General features: G+C 52.9%; 1 protein-coding gene across 4 annotated transcripts in view; it reads right to left on the reverse strand.

Moving 5' to 3' along the window:
• Window positions 1-17,892, reverse strand: part of LOC101946744 (serine/threonine-protein phosphatase 1 regulatory subunit 10) — a 345,369-nt gene that overhangs the window by 168,181 nt on the left and 159,296 nt on the right. The window lies entirely within an intron of this gene.

The following is a 17,892-nucleotide window of genomic DNA, read 5'->3' on the forward strand; positions in this document are numbered from 1 at the left end:
TTTTTTTTTTTAAACTTCCGAGGTTGGCAGCACTGTGGGAGGCAGGGACAAGGGAGGTTTAACTAGAGGGAATTAAAAGAAGCAAGAAAAAAAATGTGAATGAAAATAAAACAAGAATAAAAGGAGAGTCCAGGAGAAATGGTGGAAAATAGAACTGAGAAGAGTGACAGGAAAATATCAGTGGCAGGGAACCAGCCAGGTGACAGCAAGAGGGGAAGGGATAAAATTGGGGGCGGCGGAGGGGGGAAATGGAGCAGTCATGGGGGATGATCTGTAACAGGGAGGGGAGGAGAGTGGGCGAGAAACAGGAAACAGGGATCAGAAGTGAGGGTTAGAAAAATGAATAGAAAAGGACAATATGAAAGGAAAGGGAACAGAGAGATGTATGCCATGTTGCTGAACGTGAGAGTGTAACTCATTAATTCCCTATATTAATTCCTGGCCACTGGAACTATTTTAGTGCCATAAAGAAAACTTTTCTCAGTAGCTGGGGAATCTCCTTGCCATGCTGTGGTTATTAAGGCTCCTTCTCGGCTCGGTTTACTTACCACCTTTAGTTACTTACTGTAAATAAAACATTACAAACAATTCTTGGTGTTTGTTCCACTTTAATGTTTCAGCTGCAGCTGTTGGGGGCAGAGCCGTGGGATTTGCTTCCTGACTTGATCCTGTCCCCCCAGCCCCCACAGGGAATATCGCGCTTCTAGGAGGAGAGTTTGGGCTTTACTGTGATGCGTCACTCTCCAGCCTGTGCTCTGTCTCTGTCCTGTACACACCCATGCCAATCAGGAATTGCTCAGCTGTACTCTGCGGAGAAGTGACTGGTTGCACAGGGTGCAGTCCATGCAGGGACTTGGTGTTGCAAAGCTGAGCGTCACAGGGCCTAGTTTGTAGGCTACCAGAAAATCACATTCTGCAAAACTGAGTCAGGTGCCGAAACTCCGTAGACAATGCATGGGCATCAGAGGCACCTTACAGTGTTATTTACAAAAGCCAGCTCACTAGGCAGGGAGCCATCTAAGCTACACAAGGAGAGATGCTGACCAGGGGGGAGGGGTGTCCAAAGCCCTGCCCCCTCTCACAGACCGGTGCCTAAATCTGGGCTGCAGAGGGGCGTCTGTCTTTGCTTAGCAACCCACAGATGGGAACCCAGTGCCTGACGTCAGATGGCTCAGGCGCCTAAGGCGTTTCTTGCTGGAATGAGGTAGGCACCTGCCTTGCTCCACACAAAATGTGAAGGGGGGAGGTGGAGATGGTTTTTTTGATGTCACCTGCCTTATAACTTTTACCCCCATGGTCAGAGCACTCCATTGGCATGTGGGAGATGCAGGTTCAACTCCACTGTCTAGAGTAGCTCACAAATGTGAGTTCCAATCTCAGGGCAAACAGTTACAAACCAGGGTACAAACCTAGGGTTACCATTCGTCCTGATTCCCCCGGACATGTCCGGCTTTTTGCGCTAAAAATAGCGTCCGGGGGGAATTTGTAAATGTCTGGACTCTTCCCCCCCCAGGCAAAGCGAGCCGGCCGGCCGGATGGTGCCACTTACATGGGGCTTGACAGCCAGAGAGACCCCTCCTCCACTTCTCCCTCCTCCTCCCTGCAGCAGAGATCACTGCCTGCATTCACAGATCATCTCCGGCAGTTTGGAGCTCCTCCCCCGCTGCTCCCCAGCCTGCCGGGATGAATGGCTCACCGAGACATTAGGCGAAGAAAGGCCAACAACAAGGGGGCCAGGGGGTCGGAGAAGGGGCAGGGAGGTTCTGGAGGGGGCAGTCAAGAGACCGGGGGGGGTCGGGAGTTCGGGGAGGGGGCTTTCTGGGAGTGGGGATAAGGTTTTGGGCAGTCAGGGTACGGGTAGGGGGTAGGGTCCTGGGGGCCATTGGGGGGGTCTTAGGAGGGGGCAGTTAGGGGACAAGGAACAGGGAGGCTTAGGTAGGGGGTGGAGTCCTGGGGGGCAGTTAGGGGCAGGGGTCCCAGGAGGAGGCAGTCAGGGAACAAGGAGCGAGGGGAGGGTTGGGGTTTCTGAGGGGGGGAAGTGAGAGGGGCAGGGGCCAGGGCAGGACGGGGGCGGGGCTCCTCCCGTCCTCTTTTTTGCTTGCTGAAATATGGTAACCCTATACAAACCCTACGCTAAGTATCAAATGTGAACCTCTCAAGCACCATAACAGCCTGAACATGGAGTCACAGACAGTCCCCTTGGGTTCTCCGGTCTATCTTGCTGCTTTTCTGCCTCCTCCCCTGCTACATCTCCCTGCTCCCCTTGATGGAGCTGCCACATTCCCAGCAGCAGTCGGGGATACTGCTGGCCACAGGTATCTATGGTTAAAGCCACCAGCTGCTCTATTCGGGCCACAGAGAACAGTACCACCAGACTGCTGTAAGGGGAACCCAAACATCTGAGCTCCAGGATCCCCAGATAATTCAAGTTTCTGGGACCAGAACAGAGTCCATCCACTGCTCCAAACTTAGAGCAGGGCCCCGGGCCTATTCTTGGGGGCTCTCTAGCCTCCTACCTGAGGTGCAAAACTTGCTACCTAACTCCCTGGTGTTCAGCTGATCCTCCAAACTCCCACATGCTTAAACCCAACATCTCCCAGAACTCCACGCCAAGATGAGAGCCTGCTGGTTTCAGCTGAACTCTCTCTGGAGACATGCAGTAGTTGTGAAGCATTTGGCTCTGTCTACACTAGACAGCAAAACACTGCCTGTGTGGTCACCCACAAGCACGGGGGAGAGAGCTCTCCTAGTGCTCCTGGTAAACCAGGTCAATGAGGGGAATAGCTCCGAGCACTCAGAGCCTGTCTACACTGGCGCTCTACAGCACTCAAACATATTGTGCTCGGGGGGGGGGGTGATTTTTCACACCCCTGAGTCAGCAAGTTACTGCGCTGTGAATTGCCAGTGTAGACAAGCCATTTAACACAGAGACAAACTCTTTGCACATGTCCAACACACTATTGCTCTTTCACTTAACCAGATAAAGCACAAGAGAGTTCAGATCATGTAACACAAAACGACCAACCTAACTGCAGTGCCCCTCACTAGCTCACCCTTCCCTTGGGAGTCCTGGGGGCCATCTGGGCTCAGAAAAAGCGAGCAGGGTCCCCGGCCTCATGAACCTGCTGCATGCTGGGAGATTTCAATCTCTACTATTGAGTTGGAGACGAAGTGCAGGATCCATGAAGGGACTCGGGTATTACAATGCTGAATGTCGCTGAGTCTAAATTGCAGCTGCCTAGAAAATCACTGGAATGACACTGTGAGCCGCAAAGCCTGAGTTATGGGGAGATGTAAGTGCCTTAGGGTATGTCTACACTACGAGAGTAGTTCGATTTTACTTAAATCAAATTTGTGGAACCGATATTACAAAGTCGAACGTCTGTATCCACACTAAGGACAGTAATTCGACTTTGTGAGTTCACACTAATGGGGCAAGCATCGACATTGGAAGCGGTGCACTGTGGGCAGCTATCCCACAGTTCCCGCAGTCCCCGCTGCCCATTGGAATTCTGGGTCGAGGCCCCAATGCCTGCTGGGGCAAAAAATGTGTCGAGGGTGGTTTGGGGTAACTGTCATCATTCAACCCTCACTCCCGCCCTCCCTCCGTGAAAGCGCCGGCGGGCAATCATTTCATGCACTTTTCTGGTGAGTGACAGCGCGGACGCCACAGCACTGCGAGCATGGAGCCCGCTGCGATCATCACTGCAGTTATGGCCGTTGTCAACACCTCACACCTTATCGTCCACCTTTTTCAGAGTCAGATGCTGAGAAAACAGGCGAGGAGGCTACGGCAGCGCGGTGAGGACATTAAGTCTGAGAGGGGCACAGACCTCTCACAAAGCACGGGACCCCGTGCCGTGAACATCATGGTGGCAATGGGTCATGTTGATGCTGTGGAACAGTGATTCTGGGCCCGGGAAACAAGCACGGACTGGTGAGACTGCATAGTGCTGCAGGTCTGGGATGAATCACAGTGGCTGCGAAACTTTCGGATGCGTAAGGGAACTTGCCTGGAACTTTGTGAGTTGCTGTCTCCTGCCCTGAAGTGCAAGGACACCCGGATGTGAGCAGCCCTGACTGTCCAGAAGCGAGTGGCCATCGCCCTCTGGAAGCTTGCCACGCCAGACAGCTACTGGTTAGTTGCGAACCACTTTGGCGTGGGCAAATCTACCATGGGGGTTGCTGTGATGCAAGTAGCCAACGCAATCGTTGAGGTACTGCTGTCAAAGGTAGTGACCCTGGGAAACGTGCAGGTCATCATAGATGGCTTTGCCGTGATGGGATTCCCAAACTGCGGTGGGGCTATAGATGGAACTCACATCCCTATCCTGGGACCGGACCACCAGGCCAGCCAGTACCTTAACAGAAAGGGCTACTTTTCAATGGTGCTGCAAGCACTGGTGGACCATAGGGGACGTTTTACAAATATCAACATCGGATGGCCAGGCAAGGTTCATGACCCTCGTGTTTTCAGGAACTCTGGTCTGTTTAGATGGCAGCAGGAAGGTATTTACTTCCCGGACCACAAAATAACTGTTGGGGATGTGGAGATGCCTACAGTGATCCTCAGGGACCCAGCCTACCCACTAATGCCCTGGCTCATAAAGCCCTATACAGACGCTCTGGACAGTGAAAAAGAACTCTTCAACTATCATCTGAGCAAGTGCAGAATGGTGGTGGAGTGTGCTTTTGGACGTCTCAAGGGGAGATGGAGAAGCTTACTGACTCGCTCTGATCTCAGCGAAACCAATATCCCCATTGTTATTGCAGCTTGCTGTGTGCTCCACAATCTCTGTGAGAGCAAGGGGGAGACCTTTATGGCGGGGTGGGAGGTTGAGGCAAATAGCCTGGCTGCTGATTACACCCAGCCAGACAGCCGGGTGATTAGAAGAGACCAGCGGGACGCGCTGTGCATACGGGAGGCTTTGAAAGCAAAGTTCCTGAGTGAGCAGGGTAACCTGTGACTATTAAGTTTGTTTAAAGAGAAGCTGAACCTGCCCCCATTTCTTTACCCACTTAATGTTGACTATCCTCTCCAGTTACATACCCCGTTCACCCCGTTCCCCCCCTTCCAACACACGGTTAAAAATAAAATAAACAGAACTTTGTTAATTAACACCGTTTTCTTTATTACGGATTTCGCGGTAAAGTGTTGAAACTGGGATGCACACTGTGGTGGGGAGCGGGCGTAGTGATGGAAAGAACGCTTCTAAACTCGAGGAATGACAGGCTCCTGCTCCTAGAGCGGTCCACAGCGGTAGACTGGTTGTTTCAACGGAGCCTGCCACCCCTCCTTTTCGGGACTCTGTGTGGGCGGGCTATGTGACTTTGTAGCAGGGGAGGATGGTTACATATCCTCTGCTGCATGGCTCTGTGATCCAGGCTAAGGACCGCTGCATAAGATCTCTAATGGCCCTCCCTCACCACAAAGTCACATAGCTCCCTCCACACAGAACATGAAAACCACCTCCCAGACTGACCAGGATGCCTAGTGACTGCAATGTGTGTTTGAGCTTCTGCTGAACCTGCTCCCATGTCTGTACCCTGGCAAAGGTGATTGTCCTCTCCAATTACCAACCCCCTTTCTCCCCTTCAAACACACTATCCTCTAAGACCTTGTCTACACTACGAGAGTAGTTCGATTTTACTTGCATCGAATTTTTGGAATCGATATTGCAAAGTCGAACGTGTGTGTCCACACTAAGGACAGTAATTCGACTTTGTGAGTCCACACTAACGGTGAAAGCGTCGACATTCGAAGCGGTGCACTGTGGTCAGCTATCCCACAGTTCCCGCAGTCCCCTCTGCCCATTGGAATTCTGGGTGTAGCCAGCAATGCCTTCTGGGTAACAAAATGTGTTGAGGGTGCTTTTGGGTAACTGTCGTCATCCGTCCATCACTCCCGCCCTCCCTCCCTGAAAGCGCCGGCGGGAAATCAGTTCGCGCACTTTTCCAGTCATTGACAGCGCGGACGCCACAGCACTGCGAGCATGGAGCCTGCTGCGACCATCGCTGCAGTTGTGGCCGCTCTCAACGCCTCGCAGCTTATCATACAGGTTTCCCTGAGGCAGATGCAGAAAAGTCAGGCGAGGAGGCTACGGCACTGCGGTGATGGCCTGAAGTCTGAGAGTAGCACAGACCTCTCAGAAAGAATGGGACCCAGCGCTGAGGACATCACGGTGGCAATGGGTCATGTTGATGCCGTGGAACAGCGATTCTGGGCACGGGAAACAAGCACTGAGTGGTGGGACCGCATAGTGCTGCAGGTCTGGGATGAATCCCAGTGGCTGCGAAACTTTCGCATGCGGAAGGGAACTTTCCTGGAACTTTGTGAGTTGCTGTCCCCTGCCCTGAAGCGCAATGACACCCGGTTGCGAGCTGCACTGAGTGTCCAGAAGCGAGTGGCCATAGCCCTCTGGAAGCTTGCAACGCCAGACAGCTACTGGTCAGTCGCGAACCACTTTGGGGTGGGCAAATCTACCGTGGGGGTTGTTGTGATGCAAGTAGCGAAGGCAATCGTTGATGTACTGCTGCCAAAGGTAGTGACCCTGGGAAACGTGGAGGCGATCATAGATGGCTTCGCAGAGATGGGATTCCCAAACTGCGGTGGGGCCATAGATGGAACTCACATCCCTATCCTGGCACCGGACCACCAGGCCAGCCAGTACATTAACCGAAAGGGCTACTTTTCCATGGTGCTGCAAGCACTGGTGGACCACAGGGGACGTTTTACCAACATCTACGTGGGATGGCCAGGCAAGGTTCATTACGCTCGTGTTTTCAGGAACTCTGGTCTGTTTAGACGGCTGCAACAAGGTATTTACTTCCCGGACCACAAAATAACTGTTGGGGATGTGGAGATGCCTATAGTCATCCTCGGGGACCCAGCCTACCCGCTAATGCCCTGGCTCATGAAGCCCTATACTGGCGCCCTGGACAGTGAAAAAGAACTCTTCAACTACCGGCTGAGCAAGTGCAGAATGGTGGTGGAGTGTGCTTTTGGCCGTCTCAAGGGGAGATGGAGAAGCTTACTGACTCGCTGTGATCTCAGCGAAACCAATATCCCCATTGTTATAGCAGCTTGCTGTGTGCTCCACAATCTCTGTGAGAGCAAGGGGGAGACCTTTATGGCGGGGTGGGAGGTTGAGGAAAATAGCCTGGCTGCTGATTACGCACAGCCAGACAGCCGGGCGATTAGAAGAGACCAGCGGGACGCGCTGTGCATCTGGGAGGCTTTGAAAGCAAAGTTCCTGAGTGAGCAGGGTAACCTGTGACTTTAAAGTTTGTGTACAGAGAAGCTGAACCTGCCCCCGTTTCTTTACCCAGTTAATGTTGACTATCCTATCCAGTAACATACCCCCTTCACCCTCCTTCCAACACACGTGTCGAAATAAAAATAGTTCTTCTTTGTTAATGCACACCGTTTTCTTTACTACTGTTTTCGCGGGAATTTTTTAAAACTGGGACGCAGACTGTGGTGCGGAGCGGGTGTAGTGTAGTGACGCGAATGAAGCTTCTAAACTCAAGGATTGACAGGCTCCGCTGCGGTGGGATGGTTGTTTCAACGGAGCCTGTCACCCCTCCTGATCGGGACTGTGTGTATGGGGGGGCTATGTGACTTTGTGGCAGGGGGAGGACGGTTACAGATCCCCTGCTGCGTGGCTCTGTGATCCTGCATAAGGACCGCCGCTTAAGATCTGTAACTGCCCTCCCCCGCCACAAAGTCACAGAGCAACCCACCCCCCACCACAGAACATGAAAACCACCTCCCAGACTAACCAGGGTAACTAGTCACTGCATCACTGCACTGTCTATGTGCCCTGCTGCTGTGCCTGCCCCCGCCTATGTACCCTGCCAAAGGTGACTGTCCTGTCCAATTACCAACCCCCTTTCCCCTCCTCCTCCAAAAGAACATGATTGAAACAGTAGTTAACAGAAACGTATTTTTTATTATCAACTACACATGGAACTGGGAGGTGAAACTTGGACGGGGGCTTGTGTCAGGCGGGAAGGAAAGAACTTTTCAAATTTTGGGGAATGAGAGCCTTCTGCTACTCGAGCTCTCTGCAGGGGTGGAGTGAGAGTTAGCACGGACTCTGCCGCCTCTCCTTCTTTGCACTTTGGGTGAGGTGGGTATGGGACTTGGTGGTGGGGGAGGGCGGTTAGAGATGGACTGCAGCGGGGCTCTGTCCTCCTGCCTCCGTTCCTGCAGAACATCCACAAGGTGCCAGAGCGTGTCTGTTTGCTCCCTCAGTAGTCCAAGCAGCGTTTGAGTCGCCTGCTGGTCTTCCTGCCGCCACCTCTCCTCCCGATCCATGTTTGCTTGGTGCATTTGGGTCAAGTTCTCCCGCCACTGGGTCTGCTGTGCTGCCTGGGCTTGGGAACAGGCCATAAGCTCCGAGAACATGTCCTCCCGTGTCCTCTTCTTCCTATGCCTAATCCGCGCTAGCCTCTGGGAGTGTGATGCCAGGCTAGGTTGTGAGACAGTCGCAGATGTGGCTGTGGGAATGGGAAAAAGGGAGTGAATTCCTCAGAAAGATAAATGTAGTTGTGAACAAAGAACATAGTCTTTCTCTGTGAACAAGACCATGCACAGCACCTATCACATGCGCACTCAGCACAAGGTCGAATTCTCGGCCTTCGCATTCAGTGCCTGGGGTCTTGCACAGCACATTTGAGAAGCGGGGCAGCACAACGGAATTTCTGTTGCAGGCAGACATGGTAAGCCGTAGACTTGTGGCAGTTTAAAACTTTTATATTACCACTGGCCTCATTTCACATTTAAAGCAATGTCAGTCCCTGCTGCCAGCAATCCGGCAAGCGGGAACTCTGCCCCTGTCCCACCCCATCGCGGCTGTCCCCGGGAATGATCCCTTTCGGCTGCCCCTCTCCCGCCTCCACCGCGTGGCTGCAAACCAGCGGTTACAGTTCTGTAAAGGAACGGTCAAGCAGTCCCAACACTAACATTCCCCTACCTAATTCAAAGCAGGTCACCATGGGCGACATCACCCTGATGAGGATCTCTGAGAGCGAGAGAGAGAGAATGCTCCGGGAAAGCCTCCAAAGACCAGGGCCGTATGCCGCCCTGCTGTGCAGAGCAATGATTCCCGAGTACTTGATAGTCTCGTGGCGCGGCAACGTGTCGTACTTCGGAGGACCCAATAAGGCCGCTCTCCCCAGGAACCTCATGCAACGGCTTTCCAATTACCTCCAGGAGAGCTTCATCGAGATGTCCCAGGAGGATTACTGCTCTATCCCCGGACATATAGACCGCATTTTACTGTAGCTGCAGTAGCAGGGAATAAACAGTAGAGCGGCTTGGGCAGGACAATCACGGAAAACCGGACATTGCTAGATTTTTTTTCAAAACTTGCACTGCCCATGACTGAACCGTTAAGCGCCTAGGGCAAAGTAATCATGAACAGCCCATTCTTTTAATTGTTAATATTCCTGTTCTGTTAAAAATAAATGTTTAGATGTTTACAACACTTACTGGCTGATCCTTCCCCAGATTCTGTGTCCGGGTTAACGGCTGGGGACGCTTGGTAGGGGATCTCTGTAAGGGTGATGAAGAGATCCTGGCTGTCGGGGAAATCAGCGTTGTGAGCGCTGCCGACTGCCTCGCCCTCCTCATCTCCTTCCTCATCTTCCCCGTCCCCTAACATGTCCGAGGAACCAGCCGTGGACACTATCCCATCCTCAGAGTCCACAGTCACTGGTGGGGTAGTGGTGGCGGCCGCACCGAGGATGGAATGCAGTGCCTCGTAGAAACGGCATGTCTGGGGATGGGATCCGGAGCGTCCGTTTGCCTCTTTGGTCTTCTGGTAGCCTTGTCTCAGGTCCTTGATTTTCACGCGGCACTGCGTTGCATCCCGGCTGTATCCTCTCTCTGACATGTCTTTAGAGATCTTCTCATAGATCTTTGCATTCCGTTTCTTGGAGCGCAGCTCGGAAAGCACGGACTCATCGCCCCACACAGCGATGAGATCCAAGACTTCCCGATCAGTCCATGCTGGGGCCCTCTTTCTATTCACAGACTCCACGGCCATCACTGCTGGAGAGCTCTGCATCGTTGCCAGTGCTGCTGTGATCGCCATGATGTCCAGACAGGAAATGAGATTCAAACTGGCCAAACAGGAAAAGGAATTCAAATTCAAATTTTCCCGGGGCTTTTCCTGTGTGGCTGGTCAGAGCATCCGAGCTCGTACTGCTGTCCAGAGCGTCAACAGAGTGGTGCACTGTGGGATAGCTCCCGGAGCTATTAGCGTCGATTTCCATCCACACCTACCCTAATTCGACATGGCCATGTCGAATTTAGCGCTACTCCCCTCGTCGGGGAGGAGTACAGAAGTCGAATTAAAGAGACCTCTATGTCGAACTAAATAGCATCGCAGTGTGGACGGGTGCAGGGTTAATTCGATGTAACGGCGCTAACTTCGACATAAACGCCTAGTGTAGACCAGGCCTAAAAGAACATGATGGAAACAGTATTTAACAGAAACGTATTTTTTATTAGCAACTACACAGTTAGGGGATGACACTAGGACGGGGGCTTGGGTGAGGTGGGAAGGAAAGGACTTATCAAATTTTGGGGAATGAGAGCCTTCTGGTACTTGAGCAGTCTGCAGGGGTGGAGTGACAGTTTTCACGGCCCCTGCCGCCCCTCCTTCTTGGGACTTTGGGTGAGGGGGGTATGGGACTTTGTGGCGGGGGAGGGCGGTTAGAGATAGACTGCAGCGGGGCTCTGTCCTCCTGCCTCCGGTCCTGCAGAACATCTAGAAGGTGCCGGAGCGTGTCCGTTTGCTCCCTCATTAGTCCAAGCAACATTTGAGTCGCCTGCTGGTCTTCCTGCCACCACCTCTCCTCCCGTTCGCTGTGTGATCGCTGGAATTGCGACATGTTCTCCCTCCACTGGGTCTGCTGGGCCTCCTTGGCTCGGGAGCAGCCCATAAGTTCTGAGAACATCTTGTCCCGTGTCCTTCTCTTTCTCCGCCTAATCTGCCCCAGCCTGTGGGGGGGGGGGATGCCGGCGGGGTAGGTCGGGAGACAGTCGCAGCTGTGGGATGGGAAAAAGGGAGTGAATTCCTCACAAAGATACATTTTTGTGAACAATGAACATAGTCTTTCTCTGTGAACAAGACCATGCACAGCACCTATCACACGCACACTCAGGACAAGGTCGAATTTTCGGCCTTCGCATTCAGTGCCTGGGGTCTTGCAGTGGAGATCAGACAAGCAGGGCAGGACAGCGGAATTCGGGTAGCAGGCTGACATGGTAAGCCGTAGACTTTTGGCTGCTTAAAACTTAATTTATAGCAGTGCCCTCCTTTCACGTTCAAAGCAATGCTCGTAGCGTTAGCCAGTTCGGCAATCCGGCCAGCATGAACTCTGCCCCTGTCCCACCCCCTCGTGGCTGTCCCCGGGAAAGATCCCTGTATGCTGCCCCTCTCCCGCCTCCATCGCGTGGCTGTAAACCACCGGTTACAGTTATGGAAAGGAACAGGCAAGCAGTCCCAATACTAACATTCCCCTAATTCAAAGCAGGTCACCATGAGCGACATCACTCTGATGAGGATTTCTGACACAGAGAAAGACCGCATGCTGTGTGAAAGCCAGCAAAAACCAGGGCTGTATGCCACCATGCTCTGCGAGGCAATGATCCCAGAGTACTTGATGATAGCCTGGCACGGAAAAGTTTCCTACCATGGAGGACTCAATAAGGCCGCTCTCCCCAGGAACCTCATGCAAAGGCTTTCCAATTACCTCCAGGAGAGCTTCGTGGAGATGTCCCATGAGGATTTCAGCTCTATCCCCGGACATATAGACCTTATTTTCCAGTAGCTGCACTGGCAAGGACTAAAAAGTAGAGCGCCTAGGGCAAACTAATCATGATAAACCGGACATTGTTAGATTCTTTTGCAGTAGTTGCACTGCCAAGGACTAAAACGTTAAGCGCCTAGGGCAAACTAATCATGAAAAACCCATTGTTAATATTCCTGTTCTGTTCAAAATAAATGTTTACATGTTTAAAACACTTACCGACTGATCCTTCCACTGATTCAGGGTCCGGGTTAACGCCTGGGGAGGGTTGGTAGGGGATCTCCATGAGGGTGATGAAGAGATCCTGGCTGTCGGGGAAATCAGCATTGTAAGCGCTGTCAACTGCCTCGTCCTCCTCATCTCCTTCCTCCTCTTCCCCGTCCGCTAACATCTCCGAGGAAGCAGCCGTCGACAATATCCCATCCTCTGAGTCCACGGTCAGTGGCGGGGTAGTGGTGGCAGCCGCACCGAGGATGGAATGCAGTGCCTCGTAGAAACGGCATGTCTGGGGATGGGATCTGGAGCGTCCGTTTGCCGCTTTGGTCTTCTGGTAGCCTTGTCTCAGGTCCTTGATTTTCACGCGGCACTGCATTGCATCCCAGCTGTATCCTCTCTCTGTCATGGCTTTTGAGATCTTCTCGTAGATCTTCGCATTCCGTTTCTTGGAGGACAGCTCCAAAAGCACGGACTCATCGCCCCACACAGTGATCAGAGCCAAGACTTCCTGATCAGTCCATGCTGGGGCCCTCTTTCTATTCCGAGATTGCATGGTCACCTCTGCTGGAGAGCTCTGCATCGTTGCCAGTGCTGCTGAGCTCGCCACGATGTCCAAACAGGAAATGAGATTCAAACTGGCCAGACAGGAAAAGGAATTCAAATTTTCCCGGGGCTTTTCCTGTGTGGCTGGTCAGAGCATCCGAGCTCGGACTGCTGTCCAGAGTGTCAACGGAGTGGTGCACTGTGGGATAGCTCCCGGAGCTATTAGCGTCGAATTCCATCCACACCTACCCTAATTCGACATGGCCATGTTGAATTTAGTGCTACTCCCCTCGTCAGGGAGGAGTACAGAAATCGATTTAAAGAGACCTCTATGTCGAACTAAATAGCTTCGTTCTGTGGACGGGTGCACGGTTAATTCGATTTAACACTGCTAAATTCGACATAACCTCCTATTGCAGACCAGGCCTTAGAATGGGTGACACAAAAGCCAGCATGCCAGGCAGGGAGCTGCCAAAGCCAGCCAATGGGAGATGCTGAGCAAAGGGGAATTGCATAGGGAGTCTAGGTCCCTCACTCAGCTTTATGGATTGCAGGGCTGTTCCTGTGACTCCCTAGTGCCCATTTGTCACGGAGTCCCCGGGCGATGCTTTGGAACTGCTCCCCACAAAGCCAGTCAGGACTTTGGGGAGCCTCCTCTCCCTTGGAGCAGACTTATCTTCAGGGCAAGAAGCTCACATGGCTTCACCTCCTGGATCTGACCTTTGAGCATTCAGAATATGCCCCTCCGTGCCCTTCCCACAGCGAGTCTGCCCAGGCGGGGTCCTGGGGAAACCAGAGGTCCTGCACGCACCCCCCACTTCACAGTGAGACGTGACTCTTAGCCAGACAGTAAAACGGGGGTTTATTAGATGACAGGAACACGGTCTAAAACAGAGCTTGTAGGTACAGCAAACGGGACCCTCAGCCAGGTCCATTCTGGGGTCCAGCGAGCCAGACAACCCCATCTGCCCTCACTTCCTGTGCCCAGCCAGCTCCAAACTGAAACCCCCTCCAGCCCCTCCTTTCTGGCCTTTGTCTCTTTCCTGGGCCAGGAGGTCACCTGATCTCTTTGTTCACCTTTAGCTATCCCCTTGCAGGGGGGAAGGCCCCAGCCATTTGTTGCCAGGGAGACAGAGTGTCGGTGATTTATGCACACTGGCCTTTAGCCCACCACCTAGAGACTTAACAAATGCATAGGGGAAACTGAGGCACCCACATAGTGTTGAGAGGAAACATTAAGAAAAGTCCCACTTCGTCACACCATTGTCTCTTGATAAATGTCCCTGATGTCAGGGCCAGCCTTAAGGGTGGATGGATGAGCAACCACCCAGGGGTGCCGTTCTATGGGGGGAAACCTCTGATGCAGGGTTCCCCTCCTCCCCCCGCTGCTCTGCTCCCGTCTGCAGCCACCACTGCTCCTGCACCCCTTCCCCCCGCCTTGAAGCTGGTCCTGGTCACCCTGTTCCTGGAAATCTCCTGTCTGCTGTGCAGAGTGGGGGACTGATGTTGGGGTCCCCCCCAGCCCATGTACCCTGTTTCCTGGCTTCACACATGTTGCGTGCAGCGCAGCAGGTACCTAACTCATTTCGACAAGAAATGCCTCAGGTAGTGGGTTCCCATTCATGAATTGCTAAGCAGATGTAGGTGCCCCTCCCCGCTCAGCAACCCAGGGTATGTCTACACTATGAAATTAGTTCGAATTTATAGAAGCCGGTTTTATTGAAATCGGTTGTATACAGCCGATTGTGTGTGTCCACACAATAAAATGCTCTAGGTGCTCTAGTCGGCGGACCGCGTCCACAGTACAAGGCTAGCGTCGACTTCCGGAGCATTGCACTATGGGTAGCTATCCCACAGCTATCCCACAGTTCCCGCAGTCTCCGCCGCCCCTTGGAATTCTGGGTTGAGATCCCAATGCCCGGATGATGCAAAACAGTGTCGCGGGCGGTTCTGGGTACATGTCGTCAGGCCCCTCCCTCCCCCGTCACAGCAACGGCAGATTCGCGCCTTTTTACCTGGGTTACCTGGGTTACCTGTGCAGACAACATGGAGCCCGCTCAGCTCAGCTGAGCTCACCATCACCATATGTCCTCTGGGTGCCGGCAGACGTGGGACTGCATTGCTACACAGCAGCAGCTGCTAACTGCCTTTTGGCGGTAGACGGTGTAGCATGAGTGATAGCCATGGGGCTGGCAGCCGTAGGGCTGCATTGCACCAGCCCCTTGCAGGCAATGGTATATTATGACTGGTACCCATCGTCGTCATACTGGTATGGCTGTCAATCATGGCCACCTGGGCAGACATGCTACTGTTTTGATGATGATGGTTACCAGTCGTAATATACTATTTTCTGCCAATTGCCCAGTATTGTCTGCTAAGCACCCAGAAGAGGCCGAGGGCGATGCTGGGTGCTGGCGGACGTGGGGCTGGCAGACGTGGGGCTGCATTGCTACACAGCAGCAGCCCCTTGCCTTTTGGCAGATGATGGTATTTTATGATTGGTAACCGTCATCATCGTACTGGAGAGGCTATCACTCATGCTGCACCGTCGGCTGCCACCTTAAGATGTAAAAAATAGATTTGTTCTGTATTCATTTGCTTCCCCTTCCTCCGTGAAATCAACGGCCTGCTAAGCCCAGGGTTTCCAGTTTAATCTTTGGGGGGACATTCTGTGTGACAGTTGTTTGTGTTTCTCCCTGTTCCTGTACCTGTACGCCATGTCGTCACTCGGCCCTCCCTCCCTCCCGCCCTCCCTCCTTCTCCTGGTCCATCAGATACTACTTTCGAGCCTTTTTTCTGACCAGGCACCATAGCTAGCACTGGGATCATGGAGCCCACTCAGATCACCGCGGCAATTATGAGCACTATGAACACCACGCGCATTGTCCTGGAGTATATGCAGAGCCAGGACATGCCAAGGCGAAACCCGGACCAGGCGAGGAGGCGATTGCAGCGCGGCGACGAGAGTGATGAGGAAATTGACATGGACATAGACCTCTCACAAGGCACAGGCCCCAGCAATGTGGAAATCATGGTGTCACTGGGGCAGGTTCATGCCGTGGAACGCCGATTCTGGGCCCAGGAAACAAGCACAGACTGGTGGGACCGCATCGTGCTGCAGGTATGGGACGATTCCCAGTGGCTGCGAAACTTTCGCATGCGTAAGGGCACTTTCATGGAACTTTGTGACTTGCTTTCCCCTGCCCTGAAACGCCAGGATACCAAGATGAGAGCAGCCCTCACAGTTGAGAAGCGAGTGGCGATAGCCCTGTGGAAGCTTGCAACGCCAGACAGCTACCGGTCAGTCGGGAATCAATTTGGAGTGGGCAAATCTACGGTGGGGGCTGCTGTGATCCAATTTGCCAGGGCAATGAAAGACCTGGTGATATCAAGGGTAGTAACTCTGGGCAACGTGCAGTCAATAGTGGATGGTTTTGCTGAAATGGGATTCCCAAACTGTGGCGGGGCCATAGACGGAACCCATATCCCTATCTTGTCACCGGAGCACCAAGCCACCGACTACGTAAACCGCAAGGGGTACTTTTCAATGCTGCTGCAAGCCCTGGTGGATCACAAGGGACGTTTCACCAACATCAACGTGGGATGGCCGGGAAAGGTACATGATGCTCGCGTCTTCAGGAACTCTGCTCTGTTTAGAAAGCTGGAGGAAGGGACTTTCTTCCCGGACCAGAAAGTGACCATTGGTGATGTTGAAATGCCTATCGTGATCCTTGGGGACCCAACCTACCCCTTAATACCATGGCTCATGAAGCCGTACACAGGCAGCCTGGACAGGAGTCAGGACCTGTTCAACTACAGGCTGAGCAAGTGCCGAATGGTGGTGGAATGTGCATTTGGACGTTTAAAAGCGCGCTGGGGCAGCTTACTGACTCGCTCAGACCTCAGCGAAAAGAATATCCCCATTGTTATTGCTGCTTGCTGTGCGCTCCACAATATCTGTGAGAGTAAGGGGAAGACCTTTATGGCGGGGTGGGAGGTTGAGGCAACTCGCCTGGCCGCTGATTACGCGCAGCCAGACACCAGGGCGGTTAGAGGAGCACAGCAGGGCGTGGTGCGCATCAGAGAAAACGAGTTTTGTGACTGGCCAGGCTACTGTGTGAAACTTCTGTTTGTTTCTCCTTGATGAACCCTCCAACACCCCCCCCGACCTGGTTCACTCTACTTCCCTGTAAACCAACCACCCTACCCCACCCTCCCCTCCCGCTTGCAGAGGCAATAAAGTCATTGTTTTTTCACATTCATGCATTCTTTATTAGTTCCTTACAGAGGTAGGGGGATAATTGCCAAGGTAGCCTGGGATGGGTGGGGGAGGAGGGATGGAAAAGGACACACTGCATTTTAAAAATTTAACTCTTATTGAAGGCCAGCCTTCTGATGCTTGGGCGATCATCTGGGGTGGAGTGACTGGGTGGACGGAGGCCCCCCCACCGTGTTCTTGGGCGTCTTGGTGAGGAGGCTATGGAACTTGGGGAGGAGGGCTGTTGGTTACACAGGGGCTGTAGTGGCGGTCTCTGCTCCTGCTGCCTTTCCTGCAACTCAACCATACGCTCGAGCATATCAGTTTGATGCTCCAGCAGACGGAGCATTGCCTCTTGCCGTCTGTCTGCAAGCTGACGCCACCTATCGTCTTCAGCCCGCCACTTGCTCTGTTCATCCCGCGATTCAGCCCGCCACCTCTCCTCTCGTTCATATTAGGCTTTTCTCATCTCTGACATTGACTGCCTCCACGCATTCTGCTGTGCTCTATCAGCGTGGGCGGACATCTGCAGCTCCGTGAACATATCGTCCCTCGTCCTACGTTTTTTCTTTCTAATGTTCACGAGCCTCTGCGAAGGAGAAACATTTGCAGCTGGTGGAGGAGAAGGGAGAGGTGGTTAAAAAAGACACATTTTAGAGAACAATGGGTACACTCTTTCATTACAAGGTCGCATATTTCGGCTTGCAGGCAGCCATCGTAGGCCACAGTGTTTTGGCTTTTTTAACCTTCTTAACATGCAGGAAAGGTTGCAAACAGCAGCGCATTTCCCATATCAAGGATGAATTGGGTTGTCCATTTAAAATGGGGTTTCAATGTAAAAGGAGGGGCTGCGGTTTCCCGGTTAACATGCGGCACAAACACAAGTAAACCACCACCCCCCCCCCACACACACGATTCTCTGGGATGATCACTTCACCCCTCCCCCCACCGCGTGGTTAACAGCGGGGAACATTTCTGGTCAGAAGAGCAGGAACGGGCGCCTCTGAATTTCCCCTTAATAAAATCACCCCATTTCAACCAGGAGAGCTTTC

Source organism: Chrysemys picta, chromosome 12, assembly GCF_011386835.1.
Source record: "Chrysemys picta bellii isolate R12L10 chromosome 12, ASM1138683v2, whole genome shotgun sequence".
Classification (NCBI taxonomy): domain Eukaryota; kingdom Metazoa; phylum Chordata; order Testudines; family Emydidae; genus Chrysemys; species Chrysemys picta.